Below are 14,030 nucleotides of genomic sequence, written 5' to 3'. Positions count from 1 at the left end.
GATTCTGCAATGCATACTGGTTTGAATCTTGTTCATCAAATTATTATAATTAGAATCAAATTTAACATTAACTTTATATTGATTAAAGTTCATTTCCTAGGAATGCAAGAGCGTGGCATGTTTATGCAAGAATTCAATTCAGTTGTAAATATTTATACCATTTGAACAATATTTGGATGTAAAATACTTTCTTCTTTCTTCATTGGCTTGATGCCCCCTTACCATAATCAAAATATAGTCTGTTTAGGTTCACATAAGAAAAATGGTAACAGAAAATGCAGGGGAATACAGAGCATGGAATTGCAGCGGAAAAAGAAAAGCAGACAAGGTGAAGAGTTTTTAGATATCATTTGCGATTTATAGTCTGTTGAATTTTGATTCATTAAATTTTTCCTAGAAATAGCATCACATAAAATCCTAATTGTAACATTAATGATTATGCATTATCAATATCACAAACCGGTGGGCAATTTCAGTGTGGCAAGGTAGCACGCCGATGAACTCTTAGCAAAGGAGACACATGTCATATGCTCATAATTTTGGCTCTGAATTCCTTCACTCTTGCTGTTATAGCTCCAATGCATATTTAATTTCTCATACTGATGCAATTATATTGTTTTTGAACATAGTATGGAGAAAGCATACATGTGGTTGAAAATTTGTAATGGAAAACTGAGGTGAAAACAAGTTTGGAAACGGGTATGTAACAGATTTCCATGAATGTTTTCCCATTATTACATTATATGTAAGCTTAAATGACTTAATGCTTGAATATAGAAGAAATAATCATGAATGAGAAAGGAGAAACGGCTGCTGCTTGCATCAACAATTGGGTCAAGCATCTTTGTTCTGAAGAGAATATTTATGTGCTTCTTCTGAAGAGTACATTCTGTAATTTCTTGCCTGTAGTAAATCAATTTGTATATCATAAACCATTTCTGAGTGAGAATAATATGTCAGGGAATATGCATATATATCAAGGCTGTTCTATCTTACAGTCCTGGTATCAACTAGAGGTTACATCAAGTCTATGGCTGACATGATTCAGAAAGAGTTGGAGAATTCTCTAAGCCTAAGGAGGTGCATTTAATTTATGGATATACTCTTCTTGTGTATGCTTCTTTTGCAGCAAAAAATCAGTAAATATAGTAAAATTTGACTTGCCTGGATAGTGGTCATTTGATGGGATTAGCTCTCTACAACTTTTTCTTTTACATCTGTATGTGGAACTACAGCTAATGTAATTCTTTACTGTCCATGGAGTATCATTTAGTTATGTTAAGAATGCTGGTGATCCGTACAAAGACCAGAGGGAGAAGTGCATTTGGCAACAATCATACTTTGGCATGCCAGGTTTAACTGTTAACCGAGTTTCTTAAGTTTTAGCGTCCATCTTTCTTGTCTGTCCTTAATTATGAGCATTGTTGCAATTGTTGTCTACCGACTTTCTAGATGACATATTTTTTTTTCCTCTTCATTAGGTTGGCCACTATAATGTTTGGTTGGTTAATTCCTACACTGATGAAGTTACTTGTTGAGCTTGGCCAAAAAGGTTTTATGAGTCTTGCATTTCCAGTGAGGTACCTGATCAGTTACCAAAATAGCAATTTTGTATGTTGATATAAGCACTAAAATGGCAATATACAGAGTTAAATTAATTGTATTATTTACAATTGTAGCTTTGTGAGTGAACGCATAAGTTTTAGCTTCCATCTTTCTTGTCTGCTCTAAATTATGAGCACTGTCAAAATTATTGTCTATCCATCTTTCCTCATCTGTGATATTTACCCTCATCATTAGGTTAAACATACAATGTTTGGTAGGTTAGTCCCTTGGAATTTTCATTTCTTTCCCCATCCTTTGTTTTTTAGAGTCGAGTTGGGCCAATACATTGGTTGAAGTTCTACACCGATAAAGTTCTCATTGAGCTTGGCCAACGAAAGTGTTATGAGTCTTCTAACATTTTCATTCATGTACATGATTAGTTACAAATATGGCAATTTTTGGTGTCAATATGAGCACTTAAATGGCCATCGACAAGGTTAAATTAATTGTTGTTTTTACAATTGCAGCTTTGTGAGTGAACACATAGAAACACTTGAAGAGATTGGCATGGAGTACAGTGTGTTGGCTCTTGAATCCGACATTCAAAACTGGCGATGTGTACGTGCCCTCAATTGCATATCTTCCTTCATCATGAATCTCCAATGAAGACGTCCATGTCTTTGTGAGATATGCTATCAAAATGAAGAGGTGAGAGAAGGAAACAGAATCAGAGTGATTCTGCCCCAACCAACATTTTTTGATAAATTGGAGAGTCATGTTCCCATTTATATAACAGAGTGAAACACATGCAGTTGCAGATGAATTGAAAGCAGCTAGAAATGAAGTAAATGACTGCATCCCATTACCAGATGCAAATTGAGAGCCATACTCTTCAAAAGCAGAGTGAAGGTCATAATGAAATTTAGCAGATATCAAAGGAAAGGAAATTAACTGAAAGTGATGCTGTGTCCCACCAATTGGATTACTATGTTGTCGGTGCATGACAAATCGTCGCAGTTTTCACAGATTCATGAAATCATTTTATAGTATTAGTATATTTCTAAATAAAATTTTAAAAATTTTTACACCCCTTGTAGCTTTGCCAGTCAAGAAAATATTTTACAATCAGTTGTCTTGAGAGAAAAATCTAACCGTAAAACTACTATCCATTAATCGCGCTATATATAGGTAATGTTTATTTTCAGTTGTTGGCCTAATCTCTTTCAGAATTCTGGGCGCTATCATGCAACATAAATAAAATTGCCAAGTAAATTGCTTGTCTCTTAATTGATCAAATTTATTTGGCTTGTGAAATCAGTAAATCATGTAAGTGCTGTTAGAATAAAAATAAGATCTCTACAACAACTTAAGTGATTATAGAAGAAAAGAAAATTAAGCTTGAGTTGTGAGCAAAGCTGTTTGAAATTAGAGCAAAGAACGAAAGGAAAGTCTACATGAAATCTTTTGTACTTTCATGCCTTTCTCTTTTCTCTTTCAATCGCTTGATGCTGTAATTCTTTTCCTTTGTGTTACAACAGATTCTAATTTTTGTTAACTTTCTAAGAGGTGAATTACAGGCTATTCACCTTTCTTTCCTACATTCTATCCATCATTTTTCTCTCAACATCTTTCAACAATCAGATTCTTTAAGATCCTTATTGCAACCCCCTGAACGTACGCGCCAACTGTACCCTTTTTGCTACAAAATCGGATTCTTTAAGATCCTTATTGCAACATTAATGACTATGCATCATCAATATCACAAACAGGTGGGCAATTTCAGTGTGGCAAGGTGGCATGCTGCTGGAAACTTAGCAGAGGAGACACATGTCATAAGCTCGTTTAATTTAGGTACTGAATTCCCTCCCTCTTGCTGATACAGCTCTAATGCTTTGTGATACTGACACTGACACGGTTCACTATTTCTACAACTAGGTCAGACAAATTGTACGATGAAAGCTTCATCTGGAGCCGATTCGATGAAAAACTCGCTGAACTTCATCGTCGATTCATAGAGAATGGTAGCACCAATGCTTTTTCATTGGTCGTGGGACATCATTGGTGATGGCAAACAGAGAAGGGAGAAGAATGGTGGCTGTTGCCGTTGTCGTCATCATCTCTGTTGTCAGGGAGAATAAAACCCTAATGGTTTGGGAGGTGAAATGCACTTTTTTGAAGTTGAGGATAGGGGTGAAATATATTTTTTCTAAACCCGGGGAAAAATAAGATAATTATATATTTTTTAATATATAAGGTAAAATGACTATTTTATCTTTACCTCTAATAGAAAAATCTAATAAAAGTTAATCCATAAATAGGTATTTGAGTTTTTTAAATGTCATAATATATTTTTAAGAATAGGCTAAAACTTGGGTTAAAAATAGTCCTTTGGCCTTTTAGTTTCATTTTACTTCACATGTAGGGCATCCACTGTAATCTTACTTCTTGCTTTTTCCGATTTCAAACCTTGTAAATTTATTTGTGTCTTCCAGAAAGTTGTTACAATTTCACCCCTTTAAATTAACATCTGATAAAATCAATTTCTTCCTTGCATGCCTGATCAACAGCAAATTACAATTTTACACACTGTTTGTTAAATTATTTTCAAAACAGGAACCGAAAACTCCTAACGAAAAAAGTAGCCAATTTGTTCACATGTTCATCCAGAGTAGAAGACGAGTACCTTCAGCCAAGAAGTAGGAATAAACTAACTGTAACAACAACCTCCAACAAGAACCACTCTACACCCAAACACAACGTTATACACCCCAACAACAATACAAACGATCCAAAAAGAGAGAGGAGTGGTAAGTGATGAGGTCATTTGAATCGGCAAAACTGTCGGTGAAAAAGAGCGGTTCGGTGGTGTTCCTTTTGTTTTTTTTTCGGTCAAGGTTGCTGTAGTAGTGGCGGGTGGGGTATGTGCCGAATTGGTGATTGGTTTTCTTTTATTTATTTATTTATAAAAGTGCTAGTGTTAGTGGCGGGTGGTGTTTTTCATTTGAGATATGTTATCTGAGTGGTGAGTGGGTTTGTTTGATTCTGCAAGTGTCGGCAATTGTGCCCAGGAGTAAGGGATATAAACTGTTTATAGGAGAAACAAAGACCACCAAGGACAAGAGAAAAGACGAGAGTGGTCTATAAATTCTTATTGTTCTTTGATGATGTGATTATGGAGGCCATATATAATTTTTCAATTACATTTGTCATGAATGGGTGTGCATTCTTCATGCATGATCTTTCATAGTGGTTCAACCACTTTAAATCGTGTTCCTTCTTTTTTGGAGTAATTATTATCAAATAACTTACGCATATGAACAATCACATATCCTAAGATACATTTCAAACATCCCATATGGGAACAAAGTGTCTAATAAATATACAAAGTAATACACAAAGTTATTTAATTGGTGTATGATGTGAAGTGTACAAAATATTAATTATACCAATCGAATCATTGTTATCACAAAATACCTTAAATCCCCACACGTCATATATTCATGCAAAAAAGCGAAAAGTTTTGTTCACTCCAAAAATTAAGAGATAATTCTTACACAATAAAATTTTTTGTTAATCAAACTCATGAAATAACATCCCAAACGGTGATAGCTACAAGAATAGTGATAGCAACTTCACATGTGGGGGTTGACATCTCTCCCTTAAAAGAATTGACATGCCAACTTGCATTTCTTCCTTATCCATTAGAATTCAACCACTTTAAATTTATGAGAAAATCCATAAGAAAAAATTAAATTCTGAATGTGTGATTCTAGTTTGTGCGTGTGGTTTTATTTCAACCCAAATAAACTTTGACAAGACTTTGTTAAGTGACTTCAACAGGAGAGCGACTTACATTTTAGTCCAATTGTTTCAAATAGGCCAAAGGACTTATTTGAGTTTTTCAAATGTCATGATATATTTATGAAAATAGGATAAAACTCTGGTTGAAAATAGTCCTTTGGCCTTTTAGTTTCATTGTACTTCACATGTAGGGTATTCACTGTAATATTTCTTCCTGCTTTTTCTAATTTCAAACCTTGTAAATTCATTTGCATCTTCTAGGAAGCTGCGTCATCGCATTGACTATACTCTCTAAATTAATATATGATAAAATCAATATTTTCCTTGCATATTTGATCAACATCAAATTACAATTCCACACACTGTTTGTTAAATTATTTTTAAAATAAGAATCGAAAGCTACTAAAAGAAAAACATAGTATGCGACTTTTTTGTGATTACGTTATGAAATATATTCTATAATTAACTAGTATTTTCCAGAAGTATAACTTCGCATCGAATTTTGGGTGAGAATAAGTCCTTTGGCCTTTTTAAAATATTACAATTTTATACCTTTTTTTTTTTTTTTTCAAATTATCATTATTTTAGTCTTACTCTCTTTTACTATTTTTTTGATTATTATTGTTGGTAAAACGGTCTATATGAATTTTGAATTGAAATTTCAATTTGACTTTAGTGCAAATTTCTATATAATAATATTGTTAATCATGTTGACAATATCATTAATAAGTTTTTAATATTATTTATCTTATTAATAATATTATTTATCTACATAATAATCTCAAACGACAGTTTTAATAAGTTCAAACAAACTCAATCTCAAACTAATAATTATAAATTCTATTCAATTTTGTAGTTTAGGAGGACTTCTAGTATATCAGATTGTTGCAACAAATTTTACACACAATCAAGTTGAGGCCCAACGAGAAAAGTTTATGAGCCATCATGATGCAATCCACAAAAATTAAAAAAATAAAGAACTATATTTACAATGAACACATATTGATTGGTTTTTTTAAAAGTTTACTTATCACCTCGAAGAAAACAACACTTTCCATTCAATAAAATTCAACAGTTTCTAAGAACCCACAAGTATTCCTGGCCAATACCTTGACTAATCTCAAAGCGTAGCTTTGCCAGCAACACCTTAGCTAATAGTTAGACCCTACTTCAACAATACAAAAGTCCCCCTTTGAACACAAATTCAGGATTTATAATTCTTGCTAATGCAAATACACAAAACAAATAGACATATTGGAGAACAAGACATAACAAACTTCAACCTCGGATTTTACACCCATTCACACCAAGAAGCTACCTTAGAATTCAACTGCTGTGTTTTGTTTCTCATATATTGCTAACTTCCATTAACATTTATTGCAAGATATAACATAACGTGATACTATTTAGCATTGTACTACCATGAGATATGTTAATATGTCATCAAAATCTACCCGATTCATGGACTCTTACTCTAAAGCAAACTGAGAAGATAATCATCTCAAAGGAACATCAATTGGCAAAAAGGCTCAAATGAATCCCAGAACAAGCAAATTGCCATATCACTTAAGGGAACCTCACATGCTATACAGAATTAACACACAAACACTAGGTACAGAAGATCGCTTATTTATACACCCTGCTTTGGCCTTATCTCAATTCCTTGAACAATGAGAACACCCATCCAGTCACCACTCCTCGCCTCCATACGCATTTCCAATTCACCGTTTTCATCCCCTGCATTGTAAAAGTCACCTAACTTGACTTTACGCCAGTCATCTCCTCTCTTCTTAGGATGATGGCCATCATCCTCCCTTGCCAAAGATGCCTGCCGCTTGACTCTGCGGCGGCGATAAACAAGACTAGGATGATGGCCATAATCCGCTCTTGCCCAAGATGCCAGGAACTCGAGACTGAGGCGGTGATCAAGAAAACTATGAAACATCCCTAACGGATCTCGCTTGCTCGGACTTACTGCATCCAAATACACCGATCGTTTTTGCTTTTCGGTTCCCACAAGTCCAACACTGACCTCTACAGGCTGATTTTCAAACCCGTAAGGCTTTTCTGTTGGCTTGTACACAAAATAAGCCGTATAATTTGTCCCTGGGGACAAAATGTGAGTACTAATCTTTCCACTTATCTCGAGCGAACATACACGTATAAGCTTAGCAAACTCTGGCAACCTGTAAAATTGCGAATAAACTTAAGCTCATCCAAAAACAGTTCGGATAAAACTAGAAGTGACAAGAAAAAGCCGAGATATAAACCTTGCGCCTGGAGGAGAAGTCCACGTCCAATTTGTGGGAAGATTACCCCACGTAATCGTGAGGTCCCTGGGAAATATCATGCAACATATCTTCCCACTTTGCGTATCCAAGGAAAAGGAACGACATTAGGACCAACATGTTTTGAATGATTAGAGATCCTCCCCTAAGGTCAAGGCCATTAACTAGCTTAAAATTTCCATATTCAATTAGGGATTACAACAACTATAGTTAATGAACTAACGCCGCTTTTTTCAATTAAAATGACCAAACTTTATTTCTTCTGAAAGTTTGGCCCTATAACATTATGTCAAACAGGGTTTTGGGATATAAGATGACAAAGTTTAACCAACTAATACTATCGACAAATTTTATTCACACACCAAACAAACAAATAATTTAAAAAAAATTCACATCCCAAAAAAATTACAAATTCTCAATCAAATCTCCTGAAATTCAAACCCCAGAAACAAAATCGTGAAAGCAAACCCTTTTCCCATCATCGGTGAGAATCGAGTGTTCACGGAGGTGGCGAAAGAGCTCCTTCTTGGAACGCAAACCCCGGCAACGTGAGTTTGGAAAACTTAGAAATGATGGATTGGCACTCAGGTGGCAAGAAGCGCTCCCAAACTACGTCGGAATCGGCGGCGGACCTGAAAATTTTAGAAAACAAAGACAAGTGGCATGCGTGACGAGGGATGGTGCGGGAGATGATGTCGGTGATGCAGTCTTCAGCAATAAGTCCATGGGGCTTTCTTGTTCGAGTTGTTGTTGTTGTAGGCTGTCCGTGTCCGTGTGCGGGAGATGACTCTCATCCATCTTCATCTTCTCCACTTTAATCTCTCTTTATCTTCAGTATCTTCCAGTCTTGAGATATCTTCCGGTCTCCAAATAGCAGCCATTCAAAAGCCACTCATAAAAAAGATAAGTTTATATAGTCATAATTCTCGCTCTCCCATTTTAATACCACTGAAAATACCCTTGCTTATAGCTTGATTTTTGGCTCCCATATGTTCAAATATATATTTTGGAGACTAAATTTTACTCTAATCCATCTCCATCTTCACATGGTGGACCTCCATTGTAACTCTTTTTTCCTGCTTTTTTTTGTTTTTTTTGTTCCATACCTTATTAACGCATTTGCACATGGTGGATTTTGAATGAATTCTCCAACTTTCCTTTTTTAATTTTTCTTTTTCAAAGTGAGAAGACTGAATAAACTTTCTCTCTTATGCATCTTCACATCGTGAGTCTCTTCCACAAAATTTAAAATCTGGAGGTGTGATTACAGGTTATGTCAGCGGTTTCCAGCTAAAAAGTAAGGTGTGCTACTTTACGTTGTCATGCCAAACAGGACTTTGACAAAACATGAGTTATAGTAGGAGAAAGACTTACGTTAGTTCAATTGTTTCAAATATTATTTTTGTACTTTATTTTTCAAATGATTATCATTTTAGTCTTGGTCTTTTTCATTAAAAAAAGTCTAATTCAATTTCCACTTACCCAAAAATAACCTCAACTTCACTTGTGGTATGGTTTGATTCTAAGTTGAATTCAAATTATAATTTCAATTAGATAAATTACCTAAAAGACAAAAATTTAATTAAATAATTTATTTTGAGTTTAGTTTAAAACTCTGACCGATAGTACTTTCTATTATATCAATAATATTATTCATCAATTGTTGATATTATTTATTTCATTAATAACATTATTTGTTATGTTGATAATCTTTAACAACATTTTCAAACAATCTCAATTTCAAACTATCGATTGTGGATTCAAATTAAAATTAAATCAATTAATATTCAAATTTGATTCGACTTAAAATCTAATCATAATCAATTTTATAGTCTATGTACACTTTTACTACTACTCAGATTGAACTTTTCAAGCATCTCATTTGATAATATGAAAAAAAAAAAATTTGAAGTACAATAGGAAATTTGGTGTTGAAGGATTTTGAATGAATTCTTTAACTTTTTTTACTTTTTAGATTTTGGAGACTAAATTTCACTCTCATCTATCTTCGCCTTCACGTGGTGAGTCTCCATTGCCTTTTCTTAGTTTCACTATTTCATTATCGATTAACTCATTTGCACCATAGAATTTCCAATGGTCTTAGGATTGTGAGGATAGTTTCCAAACATTGAAATAGAGGTTGATTAGTGCTCCAGTTTTGACTCTATCTAGCAATGGCAAGGAGTATGATTTGTACACAGATGCATCGTATTAGGGACTTAGGACCATTTTGATGCAGCAAGATGAAGTAATTGCATATGCCTCCAATCAGTTGAAGGAATATGAGATTAAGCATGATTTGAAATTGGCTGCTGTGGTTTTTGCTCTTAAAATCTGACATCACTATTTGCATGGAGTAAAGACCAATGTGTACACCGATCATAAGAGCTTGAAATTTTTCTTCATGCAACAAGAGCTAAATATGAGACAACGTCGGTGGTTAGAGTTGGTTAAGGATTATGATGTGGACATTAAGTACCATCTAGTAGAGCTAATGTTGTGGCCAATGCACTGAATTGAAAAGTAGCATTGTCCCAGGTGACTACATCCCCTAAGTTACAGTAGGACATCTTACATGAGCAGATTGAAGTGATTACAGGATTGTTGACTGAGTTGGATACCAAGCCGATCGTATTTGATGAGATTCGAGCTAGACAGGCCACTAATAAGTGGTGTACACAAATGATACAATGAGTCGCTGACAAATTGTAACCAAATTTTAGTGTGTTGGATAGGGTGTTGAAATTTCGAGACAGGCCATGTGTCCCTCAGGATGACAATTTGAGGACTCAAATTTTGCGCGAGGTGCACAATGCACAGTGCACTGTACATGACCCACCCTGAGAGTGTAAAAATGTATCGAGACTTGAGGACATCTTTTTGGCGGTTTGGTATGAAAAAGACAATACCAAATTTCAAGTCAATATCTGATTAACTTATTTTCTTGCTTGCTTTTTCTTACTTTCATATGTGATCAGCAGTAATTTAAAATTGATTTTCCACTAATTGTTTGTTCAATTTTTTTCAGAACATTAATTCAAACTCCTAATTCATGAGAAAATCCATTAGAAAAATTTAAATTCTAAACGCATGATTTAGTTTGTGCATGTGGTTTTATTTCAGCCCAAATAAACTTTGACAAGACTTTGTTAAAAGACCTCAGCAAGAGAGAGACTTACATGTGTTAGTCCAATTGTTTCAAATATTATTATTGTACCTTCTTTTCAAATTATTATCATTTTAGTTTCATTCTTTTTTATTAGTAAAGCAGACAACATGAAATGGTACAACATAAAATTATCACAAACTAAAAAATTCTAACTAACTCAACTTCCACTTATTGTGTAGTTTGATTCAATTTGAGGTCGGTTCGTCTCGAAAGCTAGCTTGACTTGGTTTGGTTTAATTTAATTCAGTTCGAATTTATTTAATTCTAATTTAAGTTAAATTTGAATTGAAAAATTTTGTTCATTTTTGAAACCAAACTGAACTTTTATATGCACCACAACTGCGGACCTCAGATCATTCGCCCAGACGTAAAGTCTAGCAATATCTTGTTGGACTCTGAACTCCACGCAAAATGTGCAGATTTTGGACTGGCTAAGATGTTGGCTAAGCAGGGAGAGCCTCACACAATGTCTGCGGTGGCAGGCTCCTTTGGTTATTTTGCTCTGGGAAAGAAGCATTCACAAACTGATAATTTTTGTTCTTTTGATAACACAAATTGTAGCATCCGCATCAACATAATTCTTTTATTTCATTACAGAGTATGCTCACACAACAAAAGTGGACGAAAAGATTGATGTCTACAGCTTTGGAAAAATTTTAAATTTGTGTACCAAAGGGGGTTGTTTCTTTTTTTTGAGGTGGTTAAAAAATGTTGAGACAATGAAGGATTTTAGAAATAGAGTGCATGCTATTGTAAGTACCTTGACGTCTTCTTTTCTCTTGATTTATGGAAAACATCACTACTTCATAGAAGAGTATGCAAAATTGCATGATGTTGTATGCGATGTTGCAAATATAATAGCACCTAAGTACAACCAAATATTCTTGGTCAAAGTTGGCATTGATCTAAAAGAGTGGCCAAGTAGTTACTTATTTGAAGATCTCTCATGTATCTCATTGACGTCAAATGATATTAAAGAGGTACTAGATGAGATGAAATACCCAAAGTTACAGTCTTTACTATTGCAGGGAAATTCCAAATTGGTTTTCTTAACAATTTCTTTCGATGCATGAAATATCTTAGAGTTCTAGACTTGAGTAACACTCAATTATTGTCATTGTCTAAGTCACTTTCTTTGCTGACAAATCTTACAACATTGTATCTTAATGGTTGCAAGTTAGATGACTTATCTATTATCAAACATTTAAGTAAACTAGAAATTCTTAGTCTTAATAGTTCTAATGTTAGGATATCTCAAAATTTTTTAGTCGATTAGTTCATTTGAAGTTATTAGCTTTGAATGATTGTGAAAAGCTTGCACAAATAGCACATGGTGTCATATCCTCTTTATGTAAATTAGAGGAGTTGTATGTTTTAGAAAGTTTTGAGAATTGGGATTCTGAAGGAGATGAGGGGGATTTGAGAAGCAATGCAAAGCTTGCTGAGTTACAATCTTTGTCTAGACTGACTAGCTTGCAAATTGATATCCCAAACATGGATTTCTTGATTGATAATAATGTGCCGTTCAAAAACTTGTCAAGCTTTACAATAATAATAGTTGTTTTAGGAAATCTTAAGATCTTTGGAGAATTGCTGACACCAAGACTCAATGAAATCGTGTTGAATATTCATACTCATATAGGAAGATCAATGGATAACCTTAACTCCATCATCCAACTATTGTTCTTCAAAGAACAGGTATGTAAATTAATTAGTTGTTCATTATAAATTATGAATAATATTATATGCACAAATGAATCATTTAAACTAAGATAATAGCTTTTTATTGGGAAATTTGAAAATGGGAAAAAAAGTGAACAATAACATCACCCAATCATAAGTTGACACCTCAATTTATACATAAAATTTTGTACAATTTGTTTGTATGCGTAGTTTCATTCATAAAATATTGTATATATGTTTTTTATTAAATTGTGTGTGAATAATTTTGGCATGAGAATAGCTATTGTCTTGACATAAAGATGTGATTTATTTTGCAGGAGAAAATTTCGAGGCAACGACTACAAGAACATTACAAGAAACAGACATGTGAATTAATTAAATAATTTTTTTAAAAATTAACAATTTTGACACTTCAGTAATTTTATAACAAATTATTATTCTTGTTTTGAGTAATGTAAAGATTTTATATTTTAATTGCTTCTTTAATTTTTGAATTTAGTGAGCAGGCACATGCCATTTGGTCGTTACTGAAATTTCCTCACTGTAAGGCCTACTTATTGCCTGATAAAAGGAAGGGAAACAATTCTACAAGGGAAATTAACGATAATTTTACAAGTATGGAGGGTTTTTATGATAATTTTATTCAAAGTGAGGGAATATCTGAGTGGCTCCGGGGTTTTTTGAATATTTTTTAAATTTAATATTGATTAGTTTCAAAGAGGCAATTTGCTATCTACCAAATCAAAGTGAGAATTGTGTTCAATGTTCATTTCCTAGCAATGTAAGACCTTGGGATGTTTATACAAAAATTCAATTCAATTGTAAATATTTATACTAATTGAACAATATTTGGATGTAAAATAATTTTTTCTTTCTTCAATGACTTGATGCCCCCTTACCATAATCACAATATAATTTGTTTAGATTCACATCAGAAAACTGTAACAGAAAATGCAGGGGAATACAGAGCATGGAATTGTAGCAACAAAAGAATGGCAGACAAGCTGAAGAGGTCTTAGATATCAGGTGGAATTTCTAGTCTATTGAATTTGATTCATTAAATTTTTCCTAGAAATGGTGACAATCAAAATCCTTACTGCAATATTAATGATTATGCATTATCAATATCATAAACAGGTGGGCAGTTTCAGATTGGCAAGGTTGCATGCTGATGGAAACTTGGCAGAAGAGACACTGGCCATACGCTCGTTTAATTAAGGCACTGAATTCCCTCACTCTTGCTGATATAGCTCTAATGCCAATTTAATTTGTCATACTGATACAATTCTATTGTTTTTGAAGATAGAGTATAAAGAGAACATTCATTTGGTTGAAATTTGTAATGCAAAATTTAGGGGAAAACAAGCTTGAAAACAGGTATGTTAACAAATTGCGATCATTGTATTCTCATTATTACATTATTTGTAAGCTGAAATAACTTAATGATCAAATATAGAAGAAATAATCATGAAGAAGAAAGGAGAAAAGGCAGATGTTTGCATAATAGAGAAGATGGTGTTCCCAGCTTAAATTAGATGAAAATC

At 33.7% G+C, this 14,030-nt stretch overlaps 1 protein-coding gene and 1 long non-coding RNA gene across 2 annotated transcripts in view; both read left to right on the top strand.

Annotated features, from left to right (window-relative positions):
* Positions 1–14,030, top strand: part of LOC123201663 (probable disease resistance protein At1g61310) — a 45,223-nt gene that overhangs the window by 18,165 nt on the left and 13,028 nt on the right. The gene's annotated exons all lie outside the window — the stretch shown is intronic.
* Positions 1,882–2,759, top strand: LOC123209305. The gene is made up of 2 exons (XR_006501027.1): positions 1,882–1,973; positions 2,073–2,759. It is a non-coding gene; the product is annotated as an uncharacterized LOC123209305 (long non-coding RNA).

Source organism: Mangifera indica, chromosome 2, assembly GCF_011075055.1.
Source record: "Mangifera indica cultivar Alphonso chromosome 2, CATAS_Mindica_2.1, whole genome shotgun sequence".
Classification (NCBI taxonomy): Eukaryota; Viridiplantae; Streptophyta; class Magnoliopsida; order Sapindales; family Anacardiaceae; genus Mangifera; species Mangifera indica.
Note: the sequence above shows the minus strand (reverse complement) of the source record. Positions and strands in the feature narration are given on the sequence as shown.